Here is a 20277-nt window from a genome sequence, read left to right on the forward strand (position 1 = left end):
ATCTTGATCCTCACACAATGTGTGCCAAGCCTGAGGCTGAGCATCAGCTGTAAAAAAAAGGCACACAAGAACATTATTTAATCTTTGCATGTTTGTAGGCCCTAGTTGCTTTCCATTTTAGACATGAAACAAATAAACAAGAACAAGAACAACAACAAGAACAACAAGAACAAGAACAAGAACAAGAACAAGAACAAGAACAAGAACAAGAACAAGAACAAGAACAACAACAACAACAACAACAACAACAACAACAACAACAACAACAACAACAACAACAACAACAACAACAACAACAACAACAACAACAACAACAACAACAAAGAAATGTGTATTCTACACTATTTTCTCTTTTGGGAGACAGACCTTCATTGGTAAGGCTGTTCTTCATTGGTCCAACAGCAATCCTCCTGGATGGTGGGTCCCCTATTTTAATGCAAGCATGATATAAAGATAAAGAACTAGTGTATAAAGAGGGAGATCTGCACAGACGTTGGCAAGTCTTTGAGTCCAAACCCTGAGTCTTAATCTTTGATCCCAAATCCCTATTCAAAATAAGCTTTTTTTTCCTCAGAGAAAAGGGAGGGGGTGGGTGGGTTCCAAATCACAAATTTGTCCAAGTCATTGCAGGGGGGAAAACCTGAGTCCAATTTGACAGCAAGTCTCGCAATCTGAATCCCCATCCCAGGAGATCCAGAGACTCAAGTATCAACTGGTCAGAATTTTCCCCAGTTAAATGAGACATATTGTAAATCCATTTGAATTATACAAACAGAGTGGAGGTTGCATCTGAACATATTTGTTTGCTTTCTTGCTTCTTGCTCATTTCATTGATAGACTGCCTTTCTCCTTGTGAAGAGAGCCAAAGCTGCTCACAATATTAAAACAAATCACACTACAAGACAGTAAATTACAAGGTTGATAAACAATGAAACATACAACACTAATTAAAAATCAATCAATTAGTTATACAGTCGTAATTTAAAAACTTTTAAAACACACTTAAAATTACAAAAACCCAGCATGTGTGGACTCAGAATCATCGTTATTAAAAGCCTGTCTGTTCTTACCACAATTTAAATGTGTTTAAGAAAATGTGGAAAATATGAACGCCCTGTGGTCAGGCTTACAATTCTGGATGTTTTGTGGTCTGATATTAAACAAGGAGTATGTGGTAAGTGGTCACCAGATTATGCTGCATGTAAAAAACTGAACATGAGACACATTGGATAAAGCCATGTCCAAGTGCAGTGATGGCGAACCTATGGTATGCCTGCCACAGCTGGCACACAGAGCTCTCTCTGTGGACACACGAGCCATAAGTCACCATAGAGAAATACTTACCTGTCCTCCGATCCTGGATTTCAGCACTCCCCTCTGCTGGTGCAGTGGTCCAGCAGAGGGCTGCAATGGCGACCATTTCCGGTCTAGCCCAATGGGGGATTGGAGGACCAGTAAGTATTTATTTGTTAATACCACCCATGGGGGTGGATAAGCATTTAACCCTTACAGTACAGGAGCAATTTTTTTTAACTAAAACTTCAGCATTCGGGTTTTAATTGCAGTATTGGCACTTTGAAATAAATAGATTTTGTGTTGCATTTTTGGCACTCAGGCTCAAAAAAGGTCCACCATCACTGCACTAGGCACTCAGAGGCAGCCACTGCCCTCAAGTGGCAGATTTTGCAGTACCAGTATATTTTTGCCATCTATCCATGGCATATATCCACATGAATTTTAATGCACGCTCATCTCCAAATCATTGGCCATCTCCATTTCCTTAGTTGTGGCTCTGGCTTCAGAGGTTGGACTGGAAGCTTCTTCGAAGTGGCATATTTTCTCCCCACTTGTACTCTGCAAGTCCATGGAGTGCTCATGGTGTTGATGATGATGAGGCATTCCCAGAGAATGAGCAGCTGTGCCAGGAAATGCCTGGGCTCCCCTGAATCTCCAGGCCAGGCAAACAAATGTGAGGAGCCGTGGTGGAAGGGAAGGAGTGAGTCTCATTTATTGTTATGGGGTGGCCATAGTGTTTGGGTACCCAACTCCAACCCTCTCTGAATGGCACCAGGGCTCACTGGCTTCCTGTGTCTGTCCAACATGACACATAATATACTTGCTTAGGAGCTCAGACAGGGAACCCACAATGACTAGCTCACTCCCTCACATATGCGTGAAGAAATATTATGTTCCCAATTCCTGTGACATCACAAGGCCCCACACCATGACTTCACAAAGACCCACCCAGGTATTGGGCCCGATATATAATGAGGGGATGGGGAAGATAATCCCCTGACAGCCCCTGACAAACAAGACAGCACTTCAAAACCATTCTGGAAAATTCTTTTATTGGTTTCGGAAAAGAGGATAAATGGGTATTCTGAGCCTGGTTCAGCTCCAGCATGACGCCTGCCTTCTGGTCCCTCGCATCCCCCTAGGAGAGAGAGAGAGAGAGATTGAATAACAACTAAGGGGTAAGCTTGTCCATTGCCGTCAACTGGCTTCAACCCAGGTGTATCCATCAACCAATGTTCTGGCAACTTCATCCTGACGTTCCACCTGCCAACATCCACTGCCTTCCACCACGAATAGCCACCCATTCATCTCTTCCTCTCTGCTTCTGAAGCCAACTTCCGCCAGCTCCCGAATGCTTGGGTCACACACGCACCCCGGCGACATCCCCACAGAATGCCAGCCAGCCCATTCACACACACACACACACACACACACACCACCACCACCACCACCACCACCACCACCACCACCACCACCCGAAACACACACACCTTCACTCCTCCAACCATTCACTCACACACCCAGGCTTCCATCCACCGATATCCACCAAGCTTCCGCCAGCTGGTTTCAGGAGGCTAACATCCCCGGCTTCATCCGCCAACCTCTGCTGGCCTCCGCCTTGTGGCCTCAGCCAGCTTCCACAGGGAGACTCCACCAGCTTCTCTCTGCCAACATCCACTGACTTCCCCCTGGTCCATCGCCGACATCAGCCAGCTTCAAGCCACTAATCTCCGCCAGCCTCGAGCTGTTAACTTGCAAGCCCACTTAGCAACTTCATCTACTTTCGCGAGAGAATTTGCCTTGGGCAGAAGGGCTGGGTCCCCTGCAGCTGCTGCCACTCTCTCTGCTGGACTGGCCACTGGCTTCCCTTCTGGTCTCCTGCCCTGCCCAGCAAGCCCCTTTTATCTGCCAGCAGAGAGGTGGGGCTCTGTGAGGTCACAAAGACCTAGGTGAGTGGGGTTGGGTTCCCAAGGCAGCAGCAGCATCCTCAGGATTGGCTGAATCCTGAAGATGATGTCAACAGTCCCTCTGATCATGTGATTCATCCACAAAAGCTTGCATTTTGCATGTTTTTTAAGTTGTTGCCTATTAATGTCTCTCCTGTGACCAATACCTCTGATTGTTAAATCTCCCCATGTTGGCCTTCTGACAGGATTCTAGGCTGGTGCTCCAAAAAAAGTTATCTTCCAGCATTTGCAACAAAAGGAACTTTCCTAAGCCCTGAGCTAAGGGAAAAAAAATGAAAGTAATAAATGAATAAGGATGGGCACAGTCACACAATGAAGCTTTTGACACCTTTTTTGCCTCTTTTTGGACATTTTTTCTTGCCTTGCCATGAAAAAGATATTATGAGGAGCCCATGAAGAAAACAACCTAAGTGTTTGAAACACGTACGAGTATTTTAACACCATCCCTGCACTATCAAAGATTCATCTGTTTTTCAAAGACTCTCCCGGCCTTTGGAACTCCCTCCCACTGGAAGGCAGATTTGCCCCACCAGTAAGTATTTATTTGTTAATACCACCCATGGGGAGGGGGAAAACAAGCATTTAACCCTTGCAGTGCAGGAGCAGTTGTTTTTTCTAAATTAAAACCTCAGCATTCAGGTTTTAATTGCAGTATTGGCCCTTTGAAATAAATAAGTTGATTTTGTGTTGCAGTTTGGGCACTTGGGCTCAAAAAGGTTCACCATCACTGTCCAAGTGGGTTATCTGGCCGTTTCTCTCTCAGTGCACTGTGGTATGTAGCAGTGTTCCGTTTAGCAACATACTATGTTCTTATTTCTAACAGCACACTGTGCTGAATTTGAAGTACTTTCTGGAGTCCCACTGAAGCTTGTGCTTAACTGCATGATTGAGCAGCCAAAGGCGCTACAGTGCCATTTCACTGAACTGGGTTATTAGCAGCTAAAGATTAAAATTAGGCATGGGGATGGATACATTACAATTTGGTTTCTACTCCCCTCCAAAGTATCTTTTCAATCCCAGTTTTTACTCCAAGCAGACAAAGCAAAAGTAAATGAAAACACACTAACATTTTGTATATATTAAATGAACTATTGACACAATCTCCTTATTGGTTGAATAAAAGGTTAGCCACAATTGTTTTGAGATCTCATTAATTGTGGGACCTGGTGTAGTGCAGTGCTCTGATTTCCCAGGTGTCCTTGGACTACAACTCCAAGAAGCCTTCACCACTAGCTGTGCTGGCCAGGATTTCTGGGAGTTGCTGTACAAGCATATCTGGGGACCCAAGGCTGAGAACCACTCATGTAGTGGACAGAATGTTGGACTAGGACTCAGGAGACCTGGGTTCATATCACTGCTTGGCTGTGCAAACTCACTGGGAGGATATAAAGCTACTCCTTGAATATCGAACACACACTGGAACTCCGACTTTAAGTCAGAACTGCCCTGACAGGAGATAGCATAACAGTTATTGGTACTAGATTATATGTGGTTATAATTAAAAAGGATCAAGGTAAACACTAACAGTTTCTGTTATATAGACACAGTACAATCTTTCTATCTTTCTTTCTGGCTGTTCTTATAATCTTTGGTATATGATCTTGACTAGCAATAAAATTTTTGCCTACTTTTTCCTTTTTAAAAAAATGGCTTAAAATTAAATTGCTTTCACTTTTCTTGGTTTAAATACAAAGAAATGTTTGGGTAATAGAGAAAAATGCAATTGGTGGAGTAAGTTTTGAAAGCTGAATTGAGTTTTGCAATGCCAGTCTAGCAAAGAAAGCTAGACTGACATTGATTGATTGATTGATTGATTGATTGATTGATTGATTGATTGATTTGATTTTTACCCTGCCCCTCTAGACAATGTCTACTCGGGGCTGTTTACATAGATTAAAAACACGGCAATAGAACATATATAAAGTTATAAAATTACAATTATAACAATTAATTTCAAGCAAGATGTACCAAGATAGCATAACTCAATGAGAAAGAAAGAAAAAGAAAAAGAAATAGGCATCACTTAATTGACTGGAGGGAAGGCCTACTTGAATAGCCAATTTTCAGTGTACATCTTATTTTTGTTCAGAACAATCCCTTCTAATACAATATTGTTTCACATCGGAAAAACCCAAAGTACAAAAGCAAGGATTAGTAAGATTCCTCCCTTGAGAGAAAGGGGAGGTAAAAAGGAATATGTAGGTAGACTTCACTAGAAAATGTCTTTCCTCTCCCAGTCCCCAGTAGATCTGATGCACAAATTACTTTCTTGCTGTAAGCCAGCTGCCACTTCTGTTCACAGTCTGTGTCCTTACTTGCCACCAGGCAAAACATTACAGCTGTCTCTGGTTACAAACAATTGTTTTCTCTGGATTTTCTGTTTAATTTTGCCACACAGAAGATGTTGTATCCAGCCTCACAAAAGTAGCTGAAGAACCACATTGTTTTGTATTTTGTTTTTTTCCCCTTTGTTTTTAAAAACAGCTTTGACAATAAATCTGAGGAAGCCCCAGAACCCAGCAAGAACACTGATTTGAGTCCCAGAGGTCTTCTCTTTAAAACAAAGGATTACTTTCAGATGCTGCCTAGATAAACATTCTAGCAAATTGCACTAGAACTTGAAAAAGCAAAACTTCTTCATATATTCAAGAATGTCACTCTGATTTTTTCCTTGGCAAAAATGTTTTGAAGGAAGACTGTATTACAATGCAATTTAATGGAGGCCTAAATCTTTGTGTCATCCTTGTGGGTAGCCATAGGGGCAGGGCCATGTTGCTTTCTGACTAGAGGAGGGAAGGAGTCTGTTGCATAAGAGCAGGTTCAGCATTTGTTTGGTGAGGTTGGGGAGGGAGGTGAGAGCTTAAAGAGACCTCCCTGCCTCTGCTTTAGTTTCTTCGGAAGCTTTTCAGCCCATCCCACATGCCCTCCCTCAGGGTCCAATGCCCCCAGTTACTTAGCAGCTGGAAAAGAATTTTGCTTGTGTCACTTGATTCGTGCATTGAACAAAAGATGGGAGAGCTCTCTTTTACCTGTCCCATACTGACTGTCCTCAGGGTCTGTTTGGGCAGACTGGGAGATGGTGCCTATATTAAATAGGGAGTCAAACTAAATGGTTAATGCAGAGTGGGAGGGGTAGTGTTGGTCACCTGGGAATGCAAAGGCATTTACTGGCTCAACACTTCAGATCCTGTGATTTAGGGTTTGGAGTGGGGAATATACATGGGGACGAATGCATCCTAAAATCTTGGGGCCTAGGGGAAGAGAATAGGCTGACCAGAGTCTGACTGTCAATAGACAGTAAGACTTCAGGACTGAGGTCTCATTTTTGGAGCTTAGAAGAGGTGACCACATGGGACCTGTGCTCTTGATTTTGGATTTGCACTATTGGAAACTGGGAAGTTAAAGAATGAAGTGATAATGAAGTTGTAGACCTACATAAAACTTATTAACTATGTCCCATCTGTTTTTTTCTGAGTAGGGGAAAGTATTTAGCTTAGAAGTCAGCCCTACTCTGATATACCATCCATTTTGCTTGCAATGAGAACTGAATTACTTTAAGGGGTAAAAAGACACCTGTTTGTCCTCACATTTGCTTTTTCACACCTCATCAGCTCATTATCTTGCTTTTTGAGATTGGGCATTGGGGGGTGAACATTAGAACAAAATCCTGTTACTAGAAGATACAAGTGCTAATAATAGAGATAACTGTTTACTTAATGTTTAAGATACTGCTAAGTGTGGATAAGATTGCAGCCATATGCATTTTCTTACAGCTTATTAGTAGAGACTCAAATATTTTGAAGGGTATGTTCCAAGTGAATTATAGAGTCATCCTTATAGTATTAACAATACTCATTTCCAAACAAGAATACAACAACAATACAATTAAATCTCTGCATTATCTGGAGGCAGGCGGTACATCACGGCCTCTCCCAATTTGAAGAGACACTTATCCAGCAGGCCGAGGCAAAGAGGCAGTCCCAGAAGCAGCAAAATCAGGGAGATGGACAGGGGACAGGTAGTATTTGTCTTCAGTGTGGACATAGGGTTGCCAGACATTTGGCAAAAGGAGGACATGTCCTCCTTTTTATCCTAATGTCTTCTGTCCAGCAGGCAAAGCTAAAAACCTTTAAAATGTCTGGCTTTCATAATATTTTACATTATAATTTTGGATGGGACAGGGGACAGATTGTATTTGTCCTTATTGTGTACGGGATTGTCACTCTCGAATTGGCCTTCTCAGCCACACTAGATGGTGTTCCAAGTCCTCCATATAGAGCACGTTACCATAGTCTCTCGAGACTGAAGGATGCCTATGAAGAGTTGATGATGGTGAGGATGACAACAGAATGACAGACTTTACTAAGGGAAAAAATAGTAACCTGTATTGCCAAAACATAGAAAGCCAAAGGCTCCCCATTTTGTCCCAATTACTAAGTAAACCAGTAAAAGATCATGATCTAGTGACAGATGGAAATGTAGAAATCAGAACAATCCCAACCAACACACTAAAGGAAATAAACCAGCTCATGTATGGCACAGCTACCATAATAACCAGGGGTGGTGTCAGAAAATGTTGAAGTCAAGATCTTGTGGGATTTCCAGATCCAAACTTATACACACCTTGAACATAACACACCAGACATAGTTGTAATAGAAAGAGAAATATTGTATCTGGATTGTTGGCATTGCAATTCCAGGGGATGCCAAAGTTTAAAATAAAGAATTGAAAAAAACTAACAAAATACAAAGATCTATTGTAGCAAGAGAACAGTCTTGTGGTACTGTAAGACTAATATTTATTTATTTATTTATTTATTTATTTATTTATTTATTTATTTATTTATTTATTTATTTATTTATTTATTTATTTATTTGTGATCAGTTCTCAGACAGGCACATACAGAGATGAGTACACATGAAAAAATATATAAATAGAATGGCACATGTTGGGAATAACTGGAAATGTAAAAAATACAGCCAGTGACAATTCAGTTAAAGCATTAAAATAGTGATTATTTACAACAGAAGTAATTGGTGATGATTGAATCATCTGACTGTTGCAGAATAAATAATCACCGTATTGGGGAAATCTATGCAGACAAAAATGGAAGAGAACTGAACTTCTTGATTAAGTGTTCATGGACCAACTTCTAAACTGTTTGAAGCACTGAATTATGATTCACCAAAAATTTTACTGAATAAGATCTGTTTGTCTTCAAAGTTCTACAATATTTTGTCCTTTTCTCCCACTCACTTGTTGGATCTTGATGAGGTGCAATGTAGCACTGGATGAGATCTCCTGCTTGTAGTTCCTTTGTTTAAGGATGGCAAGCTTAAGGTCAAGAGAAATGTCTTACCACCCTTTGTTGTTTTTGTTCCATCAGAATAAAAGCCTTCTCAATTTCAAATGTTCTCAATCACCTCTGTTTCATCTGAAATAGTAATACTTCACCTCTCAATTTACACTACTTGACTCATTAGTTTCTAGAGTGTAGTCATTGCAAGATTTGGAAAAATGCCAGAAATTCCCTCAAATGCATGGCTTAAAATGTCAAATAAAATGGGCCTTTGCTACAAAACTCTGCATTGATAAATACAAAGAATATTGTACTAATAGCAATATCATCAGAGGCGCAAAATAAAATATGTCCATATGCAGCAAAAAGTAATATTTGGCGAGGCTTCAAATACTGATACTGGCTCACTAAAGCAATTGTTATTACAGGTTGTGGATTTCCACAATTTCTTCCTACCATATTGCTACATATCATACCAATACTTAGTACTACACATAGACTTTCCTTTTTGTAGAATTTCCTTCACAAAATCTGTACATCTGGCCTTTAAGGTTTATTGCTACAGTGCAATCCTAGGTATATCTACTCTTTAAAAGCTGCTAACTCAAAAAAACATGGAGTAGGTAGGGTAAGGAAAGTATCTCATTCAGAAAATGTATCATTTAATTTTTTCATAATAGAATCCAGCCCACTTAATGCACTAAAGTGGTGGGAAGAGGTGGGCACACAATGAACCAAAAAAACCATGAACCAGGCCAGTTCATGGTTCATTGTGTGGGTGGTTCTAGAAACCTTGCTTTCATGAGGTGAATCAAAATGCCAAACGTTTTCATCATTGGCACAGTGGTACCTCGCTAGATGATGACTCTGCTGCACGACGAATCTGCAGAACGGTGACTTTTTGCAATCACTATAGCGATTCGCAAAACAGTCATTCCTATGGGGAAATTCCGCTGGACGTCGATTAGGTCTGTGCTTCATGAACCGTTTGTTCGCAAGACAACGATTTTTCTGGCTCCGCAAAATGGCTGCCCTGTGTTTTCTGGACCCATGCTTCACAGGGCAGCCATTTTAACAGCTGGTCGGCACTCGGAAAAGGGCTTCCCCTATGGGCGATCTTTGCTGGATGGCGAGGTAATTTCACCATTGGAATGCATTAAACGAGTTTCAATGCATTCCAATGGGGAAAGGCTTTTTGCATGATGACAATTTCGCTTAACAGCAATTTTCCCGGAATGGATTATTGTTGTCATGCGGGGCACCACTATATTTCATTTTGCTTCCTCCCCCAATGACATACAGGTCAGTAACCACTCCTGTCCATCACAATGGAACCCTGATTCAGGAGCCAATGGTTGTACAGGAGGGTGGAACTAAGGAAATATAAGAAGAGTGGAAGACAGTTAAAGATCACTTAGAGTTAGAGTTGGAGTTAGGGATATGAGTTAGAGTCAGGGACTTCAGTTAAGAATATTAGTTTGAGAGAAATAGGACCAGTGTGATGTGTGTGTATGTTTGGCCTGGATCAGGTGAAGAACCAGAGAGAGAGAGAGAGAGTTAGGACACAAAGATGGAGACCAACAGAACCAGAGGAACTATGGGACGTTGTATTTCTAGCTAGAAGCCCTCATTGTGAGAGATTCAACTTTTGAACTGTTAACATTCTGAACTAAATTGACAAAAACCTTCTGCCACTGGGAGTAGAGTCAAGGGGATTAAGAAGACCCTGGTATGAAGACCCTCCTGAGCAAAGCAGATTCCAAACCTGTCCACTAAGTGATGGAAGACATGTTATGCATTCCATACTTCACAATAAGTGATAAGGACCATGTATCTAGGGGCAAACAAAGGAATCTCTACTACGCGTGCCCTGTGAGCAACCTGCTATAAGAGGTGGGGTCAGAGAGTCAAGGAGAATGGAGTCAGTGAGGGAAATGTCAGAGTCAGGCAGGAGAGAAAAGCCAGACAGAGTAATAGAGTGTGTAATTGGGAAAATTAAGATGTGATTAGCTACTGAAGATTTATGAATCTCTGTAATCAATAAACGTTTTATTTAAAAAAACTTGAAGTGTGGACCTGAATCTTTCTGAATTAATGGTGATTTAGAGATCACCTGGTGGCAGCAAGTGTAAAAGAAGAGAGTGTTTGCCTTTGTGTGCTCTGAGGCTTGAAGGTCAAGCAAGGGGCACAAGGGCGGACGCCACACTGCCATTGTGCCAAATCATGCCCACCTCTAGTGGTGGGTGAGCACAAGCCTTTACTGTACCCCTTTACAATTCCTATAACCTACTCTGTACTCCGGCAAAACTTTAACCAATCCGTGCCACTGAACTCCTAGTCATTGTTTCCACCCTTTCAGAACTTCTTCCCAACTTGAAGTTCCTCCTGCAAAGGATTTTCAGAAGCAGCTCTTTAATTAAATAAATATGAAACACAGAAGCTCAGGCAACGAAATCTTTGCTGAACCCTTTGATCTCAGAATAAAGTTTACATGAGCTGGGGTTTCTTTGGGTACCAAATGAGGATGGCATCGAGAGTAATCCCAGGCCAATAAATATACCAAGGCCCCATATCAATCATTTAAAGTATAATAAGCCCTTGAGGGTGAAGGAAAACACTCATCATGCTCCATAATAGATAAATGAAGAAGGTTCGCATCAGCAATATATATCAGCAGTATTATCAGGGCCAGCCTTCCTTATTTTGGGATGAACTTCATATCTATTGTAGAATGAAAAAGAATCATGATCTTGAAACAAAATATGCTATCCCCTTATTGGTCCTTCCTTTAAAAGCTTTTAATGCTTCACTGTAACTAGGTAAATTAAATAACGAAGGCTCCAATGTCTGTGCACATTCAGTTACAGCCAGGTCTCTGCACATACACCAAGATATCGCCTTCATTGTTCAATACGTCCATCCAGAAAAGGTGTTCATAGGTTTGCAGTTGACTAGGAGTGCACATCCCCAGCACAGACCAATACAGATTTACTCAGAAGTAAATCATACAGTATTCTTACTCTTTTGTATAGGTTTATTCATTTATCAAGAATACGCATAGTCTTCTTTCCATTTTATTTTTCTAAAAACAATGTCTTTTTTCAGTAAAATATGTATTTCTACATATTTTTATGTGCAGGGAGGAAAACTGTAATTAGGACACTCTTAAAACTACAGTCCTAGGACACCATAGGGTATAATAAGAATTACCTATGAGCAGACATACTGGGAATTTGCTTGCTTGTTTGCTCACTTGCCCATTAATTCATTCAGTCATTTGTTCATTTGTTTAAACTCATGCTCCACTCATCTGATGGCAAGCCAGTACTGTGGGCAGCTACAAAAGAAATAAAACACAGGTACACAAAAATAGTAATTAACCAATAGGCATACAAAAACAAAGCACCCCAAACCCCAGTGTCTAACTAACGTCAAATGACTCACAAGAAGGTGGAACTAAGAACAGCTGACAAAGTACTAAACAGTTCACCATTGTTACATAACAGCACTGATGTTACCTGTCTGTCATGGGTTTGGAGGGAAAGTTCCATCCTATGGGGAGTGGAAGGCGGGACATCAGGAGGAGGGGCTGTACTGTATAAATATGTGATGCCTGTGTGGTGAAGTGGAGATGCTGAGACAGACTGTGAGACACTGGGTTGGGACGAAGCAGCAGCTGGGGAAGAAGAAGCTGTTGTGGGAGTCTGGGTGTCTGACAGGGTACTACGGTGTGTCAGAGTACCAGCCTGAAAGGTTCAGGGGTCTGTTGGTTAGCCAGAACTGATGGGTTCAGGGTCTGTGCTTTAAGTTAAAGGTTCTAGGTGAACCAAACTGTATGCTTGTGTGTGTGAGAATAAGCCACGTTACTTTATTTTATTCACCTGATTGTTTTATTTACCCTGTTTGTATTTAAAATAAACCTTATTCTTTTGTTGTTTAAAAATCCATCCCTGGTCTGTGTGACTTATTATAGGGAATGGTTGGTGGCAGCTTAGTAACTGTGTGATAGATCCCAGTAGGTCTGGGTTTGTCACATTGATTGGTGTCCAGCGTGTGGGATACGACTGGTCCAGTTGTCCAGTGGTCCAGCAAAGCCTTGGCAAGTGTGCCCAGAGCAAGGGGGGTCTAGTCAGGGACAGTCTGAGGCGCGTAGGTAATCTTCTAGGTGTACCTCACGGGGAGGTGCGCTAGTAGAAGAACGTGCCAACTGGGAAGACTTAGATTAAGGTGCTCTGAGGCAGCCTGATTTTGGCGGGAAAACGCTGAGGCAAAACTGCGTAGCAACAGTGAGCTAGCTTGCCAGCTGAGAGGCCCAGCAGAGGGGGGTAGGCTCTGACTCGATACTGTTGCAAATTTAGTGCTGAAGAACAGCAGCAATCTCTAGGAGAGCTGGTTCTGAGGCAAGAAGGAAAAAAGTGGTCGTTTTATTTTGAGGCTTGACTTTTTAAAGCAGCCTGTTCTGAGGGGGGATTATGCCCTTGACTCGAAGCCAGATGGCAGAAATGAGTGATGTGAAAGACCCCCAGATTGACCAAGGTTCTGAGGATGAATTTGGCTCAGTGCAAGGTGACAGCACAGGAGAGCAGAACCCAGAACTCAGAAAAATACTCCTAGCCCAACAGCATGAACTGAGGGTGAGGGAAATGGAAATCAGAAGAAAAGAAAGAGCTGAAATCTGTCAGGCAGAGGCAGATGCCAAGAAAAGGGGAATGGCCATGAGGATAAAAGAGATGGAACTGAAACACCAAATTAGACTGGTACAATTGGAATTGAAGTTCCTAAATAAGTTTATTAACAATTTATCAGTGGAAGAAATGTCAAAGAAGGAAAAGTATGAGGCTCAGGTCAGACAAAGTGAGCAAGATCTTGAAAAATATACTCAGCAAAAAGACATTAATTTAAAAGAAATCAGAGATAAGACTGAAGAAAAAGTAAAAGAGATAAAAGCTAGGGCTGAGGAAGAAATTTTACAGATCAGGGCTGAGTTTGAGGCCAAGCAAAAGGAGCTGGATTTGAGAATAACAGGGAAAAGCCAGCAAGGGGGAGGGGCCCATGGTGAAGGGAAGCCCTCAGACATGAAACTAAGACCTCAGATTTTGGAGGGAAAACCCAAACAAGAGGAGAGAGAATCAAAATACACCAGAAAATGCTATTTCTGTCAGGGAAAGGGTCATCTGATCTCAGAGTGTGAGAAATTGAAGCAGCTAAAAGGAATGGTGCCTCAGAATTCTAGTGGGACCAAGCCAAAAGCTGTGTTCTGTGTCCAGAAAGAGCAAGGCTCAGTGTCACAGAGGGAGCCTGTTGCCATAGCTACTCAGTCTGGAACAGCTACCTCTGCTGATCAGGCTGAGGAAAATGGTCCTCTGGTGGAGGTAAAGCGCTGCTTGCTGATAAAAACAGATTCTCAGTTGTTTGAGACAGCAGGGGTGGACGTAGGAATACTTGACCGTCAGTATAGGGGGCTGCGGGACACTTGTTCCCAGGTAACCCTGTGCCATCCAGATATCATCCCTAGGGAGTTTATAATCCCAAATGAGAGCATGAAGGTGGCAGGGATTGAGGGGCAGGTAATCTCTCTGCCAGTAGCTGAGGTACCTGTCAACTTTCAAGGCTGGAGGGGAGCTTGGCGCCTAGCAATTTCATCGACTCTGCCAGCAGCCGTGCTCGTGGGAAATGACCTGGCTGAACATGTGAAACGGGTGCTAGTGATTACACGCTCACAAGCCACCACAGGGACAGTTCAGGGGGGTAATGATGAGCCAGAGACGGAAGCAGAGGGGAGTTCAGAAGCTGTGGTGGAAACCTTAACCACAGACAGCAGATTTGGACAGGAGCAGAAGGCAGACGCCACTCTCCAAAAGTGTTTTGAACAGGTGACTGACGCCCAGCTAACACCTGAAACCCCAGTGAGATTTCTGGAGAAAAAGGGGATTCTGTATAGAGAGACCCTGAGGAATATCTCAAAAGGGGGAGATGGGATCAGGAGTCAGCTAGTGGTACCTGAAAAGTATCGCCCCATGATCTTACAAAGGGGTCACTCTGACATGTTTGCTGCACACTTAGGAGTGAACAAAACACAGCAGAGAATCACACAGAATTTCTACTGGCCTGACATAGGGAAGCAGATCAGGGAGTTCTGTAAACAATGTGATGTGTGTCAAAGGCAGGGGAATAACCGCGACAGGACCAAAGCAAAGTTGTGCCCTTTGCCTGTGATTGACACTCCGTTCAAATGCATAGGGGTGGATATTGTGGGACCTTTGCCCAAGGCCACAAAGAGGGGGAATAGGTTCATACTAACAATTGTGGACCATGCCACAAGGTATCCTGAAGCCATACCCTTGACAAACATCGAAACTAACACAGTGGCCGATGCTTTGGTGGGGTACATGTCCAGGATGGGATTTGCCTCAGAGATAATCACAGATTTGGGCACATCGTTCACGTCAAAGCTCATGAAACGCTTATGGCAAATCTGTGGAATTAAGCACAAGGAAACCACTGCCTATCATCCGGAAAGTAATGGGTTAACTGAGAAGTTCAATGGGACTCTGATGCGCATGATAAGGGCTTACTTGGCAGAGAATCCAAACAATTGGGACCAGAAGCTGCAATCCCTTTTGTTTGCTTATCGATCAGTGCCACAAGCCAGTACCGGGTTCAGTCCATTCGAACTTTTATTTGGGAGAAGGGTGAAAGGGCCCCTTGATTTGATCAAACAAAATTGGGAGCAGATCACCCAGGATGACCCACAAGACGTTGTGACTTACATAGACACCTTGATGAATGACCTAAAGCGAAATCTAGAGCTGGCAGCAGAAAACCTGCAAGCGCAGATCAAACAGAAAACATGGTATGACCGCAAAGCTAGAGAGAGGCACTTTGACCCAGGGGAGGAGGTGCTTTGGCTTAGGCCCTGCAGAGAGAATAAGCTGCAGCTCAAATGGGCAGGACCATATAGGGTCATTTCCAAGATGTCAGACCTGAACTACCTAATAGAGCAAAAGGAGAACCAAGCAAGGAGGGTGGTTCACGTGAATGCCCTAAAACCCTACTACAGAGGGGAACAGAGGGTTTTATTCGCGATAAAAGCAGCTGAGAGTGAGGAAGCTGAATTACCCTTCTGGGAGGGTAGAGGGGAAGTAAAATACAACCCAGAGGAGGTAAAGATCAGTCCTGCACTCACCCAAGACCAGCAGCAAGAACTGAAAATGCTGCTTAGTAAATATCAACAGGTGTTTTCCAACAAGCCGGGGATAGTGAAGGGAGTGATGCATCGGATCCACACAGGGGATGCACCCCCGCAGGCAGTATCCCCATACCGAGTAACGGGACCCTATAGGGACAAGGTGCGGAAGGAGCTGGACGAAATGCTGAGGGAGAACATAATCGTCCCCTCTTCTAGTCCTTGGTCCTCTCCGATAGTCCTTGTGGACAAGCCTGATGGGAGCATTAGGTTTTGTGTCGATTACAGGAAATTAAACCGTGTAACCACTCCTGATGCCTACCCAATGCCCAGGCTAGACAACCTGATTGAAACCATAGGGGGTTGTCGGTTCATCTCATCATTGGACCTGGTAAAGGGATATTGGCAATTAAGAATTGATCCCAGGGATCAAGAAAAGACTGCCTTTTGCAGCCCTTTTGGTCTCTATGAGTTTCGAGTCCTGAGCTTTGGTCTCAGAAATGCACCAGCCACATTCCAAAGGCTGATGGACCAGACCTTGGCAGGGCTCAGTGACTTTACAGTGGCCTACATTGACGACATAGGGATCTTCAGTAATACCTGGGAAGATCACCTGATACACCTGGAGTTAGTGCTGCAGAGGTTAAGTGCAGCAGGGCTAACAGTAAAGGCCAGCAAGTGTCAGCTGGGTAGCCCAGAAATAAAATACTTAGGTCACATGGTAGGGGGAGGAATGATAAAACCCCTGGAGGCCAAAATAGAAGCTGTTCGAGATTGGCCTAGACCCACCACCAAGAGAAAAGTCAAATCATTTCTTGGGTTGGTGGGCTACTACAGAAAGTTCATCCCGAGGTTTAGCGAGATTGCGGCTCCGCTGACCGATCTGACGAGGAAGAAGGCTGATGACCGCATCCCGTGGACCAGCGACTGTGAGGCGGCGTTCCAGAGGTTGAAGGAGGCGTTAATCAACTACCCTGTGCTGCGGGCTCCAGACTTCGACCGAGAGTTCATCATCTACACCGATGCGTCTAACAGCGGGGTAGGAGCAGTTCTGTGCCAGGAGGACGAGAATGGTGACCAGCATCCAGTGTCCTACCTGAGTAGGAAACTTCAAAAAGGTGAGAGACATTTGGCAACCGTGGAGAAGGAGTGTTTGGCCATAGTCTACGCGATCCAGAAGGCCAAGCCTTACATCTGGGGAAGACATTTTGTTCTGTGTACTGACCATTCACCATTGCAATGGTTAAAGACGATGAAAACCCACAATAGCAAACTTATGAGGTGGGCTTTGAACTTACAGGACTATGACTTTGAAGTGAAGGTGGTCAGAGGGTCAGTGAACTGTGTTGCTGATGCCTTATCAAGAAGACCTGAAGACTGAAGACGGTGAAAGAACATGGACTATATATGTATATAATGAGAACAAAAAGTTAAATGTACCTGGTTTTGAATATGGTTTGTATTAATAAAGGTAAATTGATGTAATGCATATGGTAAATGTTTGAAATGCCTATTTGCTATGTTTAACTTGGAGTGTAAGTATATGTAAGTATTATATGGTATGTATAAATGTTGTTGTGTATTTTATGCAGGTTGTTTTTTTGGTGAAAAGCACTTTTAGCTTTCCCCCTACAAAACAACTTTTAAAGAGGGGAGGTGTTACATAACAGCACTGATGTTACCTGTCTGTCATGGGTTTGGAGGGAAAGTTCCATCCTGTGGGGAGTGGAAGGCGGGACATCAGGAGGAGGGGCTGTACTGTATAAATATGTGATGCCTGTGTGGTGAAGTGGAGATGCTGAGACAGACTGTGAGACACTGGGTTGGGACGAAGCAGCAGCTGGGGAAGAAGAAGCTGTTGTGGGAGTCTGGGTGTCTGACAGGGTACTACGGTGTGTCAGAGTACCAGCCTGAAAGGTTCAGGGGTCTGTTGGTTAGCCAGAACTGATGGGTTCAGGGTCTGTGCTTTAAGTTAAAGGTTCTAGGTGAACCAAACTGTATGCTTGTGTGTGTGAGAATAAGCCACGTTACTTTATTTTATTCACCTGATTGTTTTATTTACCCTGTTTGTATTTAAAATAAACCTTATTCTTTTGTTGTTTAAAAATCCATCCCTGGTCTGTGTGACTTATTATAGGGAATGGTTGGTGGCAGCTTAGTAACTGTGTGATAGATCCCAGTAGGTCTGGGTTTGTCACAACCATCAACACAGGGCCGTCACAAAATTATTTAAGACTTGGGTTAAGGAGGAGTGAGGTTTTCAAAGGATTCTGCTTTAGATCCCAATTTCCTCCATAAGGGAACACCCACTCCTTTATTCACCCAGATATGAGCACAACAGTCTTCACATAACATTCTCAAACAGGAGAAAGGCAACATTCCCACATTCCATTCCTCCTCACAAGCTAAGTGGTCAAGCCTGCAGGGAGGACTGATTGTAGAAACAGGTTTGTTGCACAGGGACATGGCAGAAGCCACTGCGCAGGAAGGAATGGCTGGTACCTAACATGAGTTCAAAGGTGGAAAGGATGAGTGGCTAAGACAGATCTTTGGGGGAATCTACCACACCATCATCAGCTGCACCTGAGATGTTTTGGCCTTCAAACAGTTATCCCCGATCTAATGAGAAATTCAGAGTTTCTTATTCTACTTGCTCATAGTTTGCCTGCACATACCAAGGGCTGGAGACTTTTTCTTCCTACTTCTCCTGCTTCTGAGGGACCAATGTCCTTGGATGAAGAGCAGAATGAATCCAGCTGCAGCCCTTGCTTCTTAAACTCTCCTGTCTTGAGCAAAAAGATGAAGTGGAGAGCTTGTGAGTCAATGAGTGCTCTTTCTTTGGCTTTTCTTCCATGCAGTGAGGCACCAGCTTAAGTAACCAAGTTATTTCTAAACACATTATGCATTATGCACTTAAAGTGACTTGTCATCCTAGTACCCCAAAAACTAACTAAGCTGGTTAATTCCATTTATTTCTCTCTGTTACAGCTGATCTGTTTCAACATATGAAAATGCCATTTCAAAAGAAGCTATTGAAAGAAAATCAACTTAGATGTCATATTTGAAAATAAATTATATTTTAAAAGATGCTAGGGCCCATGAAGAGAGTGAAGCATTAAAAGCTTTTAAAAGAAAAAAATTACAGAGAGAAATTGCATTTTAACTGTTTTATGTAGGTCAATTCAAAGTTCTAAAAAAATGCAGATCGATGGACTGAAGAAACGTAAGACGAAACACATCAGAACTAAAAATCAGACTAAAAATCAGACTAAAAATCAGCCGATTCATGCAGTTCTGGGAGCCAGTTCATATCTTTAAAAGCTCAAAGGGCCAGGATATCAAAATGACACCTGCACCATTAGAAAGTTGCTCAAGCATAAATGTTTCCCATTGTCCAAGTGCCACCTTTGTTGGAGGTAAAACTGGCCGTAAGAGTTTACAATGATGGCACCACATCACTGGAAATTTTCTCAATTTGTTGTGTGCCAAATCGGAAAGTTTTGTCTCTTTAGTGATACGAAAGCAAAAAATATTTGTTGAGGCCTAGTGTTCAGCCTTTCATGTGATGACAGTCTGTCTCTTTGAGAAAATAGCTAACTTACTTATTGTTAGTGGGGTTTTTTTTACTGTTTTAATGGCTTTTATTTATTTTATTTTATTTTGGACGTTTGATTGATTTTTTTTTAAACTTTGAGACTCCTCTCATACACACTGCAAGACAGGCCACATGTTTTTCCAAACAAAAGGTGCAATAGATTGATATACATCAGGGATGAGTGAATGCTGCATCCAATTATTTGCCATGCAAATTAGGACCATGGCCTGAAGTAGTTTGTATGGTTTTAGGGTTTCATTAAATATTTCTATGTATTTTTGTGTTTCCAGATTAAGGCAAAACAAAACAACCAAACCAACCAACCAAACAAAAAAAAAAACCCTGGAAATGTGGAAAACTAAAGGGCTTTGACCTGGAATGGGGAGCATTACAGACCTCATCAGCTTTGGGAATGTAGTAGACCTTAGGTTTGTAGGCAAATCCTCTACCAACATGCTTCTTCCTTCCTTCCTTCCTTCCTTCCTTCCTTCCTTCCTTCCTTCCTTCCTTAACTGCAAAAGATCATGACATTTCTTCAAGCCTTTGTAGGCCCTCTTTGAGAACATTGCCCCCCCCCCGGAGTCTGCAGACAACAGGTTAAGAACCTATGTTTGAGAATAAAATCAGTCTATAACAGAGATGGGCATGAACCTCATTAGGAGATTCATGCCGCTTTATCAACCTAGCACCACAGATGCCATGTGTTCCCTTCCCCCATCTCAGCTGGATTTTCCACACATCAGCTGACATGCGCTGCTGTCCCCCTCCTCTTTGGGTGTTTGTCCAGTCCTGCCTGCTTCTAACCTCTGCCTCCTCCAGCAACTGCCCACTCAGATGAGGAGGCAAGGCAGGGCAGGATTCCCGCAGTGCTGCCTTTGAGTGGGTGGCCACTGGAGGAAGGAAGCAGGCACTCTGTTGGGACTGGACGAATAC

At 42.8% G+C, this 20277-nt stretch overlaps 1 long non-coding RNA gene across 1 annotated transcript; it reads right to left on the reverse strand.

Moving 5' to 3' along the window:
* Nucleotides 1-3603: 3603 nt before the first annotated feature.
* Nucleotides 3604-18506, reverse strand: LOC144588014 (uncharacterized). The gene is made up of 2 exons (XR_013543316.1): nt 18425-18506; nt 3604-11900 (listed from the first exon to the last, which is right to left on the reverse strand). It is a non-coding gene; the product is annotated as an uncharacterized LOC144588014 (long non-coding RNA).
* Nucleotides 18507-20277: the final 1771 nt, after the last annotated feature.

The sequence above is a fragment of the Pogona vitticeps genome, chromosome 3 (genome assembly GCF_051106095.1).
Source record: "Pogona vitticeps strain Pit_001003342236 chromosome 3, PviZW2.1, whole genome shotgun sequence".
Taxonomy (NCBI): domain Eukaryota; kingdom Metazoa; phylum Chordata; class Lepidosauria; order Squamata; family Agamidae; genus Pogona; species Pogona vitticeps.